At 47.6% G+C, this 645-nt stretch overlaps 1 long non-coding RNA gene across 1 annotated transcript in view; it reads left to right on the top strand.

Moving 5' to 3' along the window:
• Positions 1 to 228: 228 nt before the first annotated feature.
• The window catches only part of LOC105043792 (uncharacterized), a 916-nt gene continuing 499 nt past the window's right edge, over positions 229 to 645 (top strand). The window contains exons 1-2 of the long non-coding RNA XR_012140644.1: positions 229 to 426; positions 554 to 614. This is a non-coding gene — a long non-coding RNA (uncharacterized lncRNA). The remainder of the gene's footprint in view (positions 427 to 553; positions 615 to 645) is intronic.

Here is a 645-nt window from a genome sequence, read left to right as displayed (position 1 = left end):
CTCTTCGCAATGCACCCGTGAATCTCCTAACACAACCCAGACCAATACACGCGTCAAAACCCAGGGCAGTCCATGACACGACGCTCCTCTTGGGCATTTCATCATACGTCCTTCGAGCAGGGACCGGGTCTTCCCAAGAAAATGGGCGACTCCGTCCGGTTCTTCCGCTTTTTGCCGAGTTCGTCCTACTTCCGAATTTTTAAAAATCTCGGACCTGTCCGGCCTCCAGTTGAACCGTCCGGTCCGGTCCGAGTTTCCAAACATTTTTAGCACAAGGGCTCGGTCCTCTTTATTCCCCATTCGGCGGCTCCGATCCAAACAAAGCCAAATCCTAATACTCTAAACCCTAACCCCAGAATCCAACACCCTGCACCACGAACAAGAACCCTAACGCTGCCGTCCACAAGCCTAAGGCCGATTCGAGATGTATACTTCTGCTGCCTTTCTTTCTCTGTTTCTGTCGCTTGTAACCGTCTTAATCTCGCCCTAGATCTGAATATCCGATTATTTTTCTTTTCTCATCGTGATTAATTTATCGATTGCGTATGAACAGGCTTTTACTTGGGAATTTGGATTTCTGTACCGTGATGTCTGCTGAGCTGATATTAACATAGGTGGACGAAGATTTCTTGCTTAGATTTATAA

This window comes from Elaeis guineensis, chromosome 4 (assembly GCF_000442705.2).
Source record: "Elaeis guineensis isolate ETL-2024a chromosome 4, EG11, whole genome shotgun sequence".
Taxonomy (NCBI): Eukaryota; Viridiplantae; Streptophyta; class Magnoliopsida; order Arecales; family Arecaceae; genus Elaeis; species Elaeis guineensis.
The sequence above is the reverse complement of the archived record's forward strand: the minus strand, read 5'-3'. Positions and strand labels throughout refer to the sequence as shown.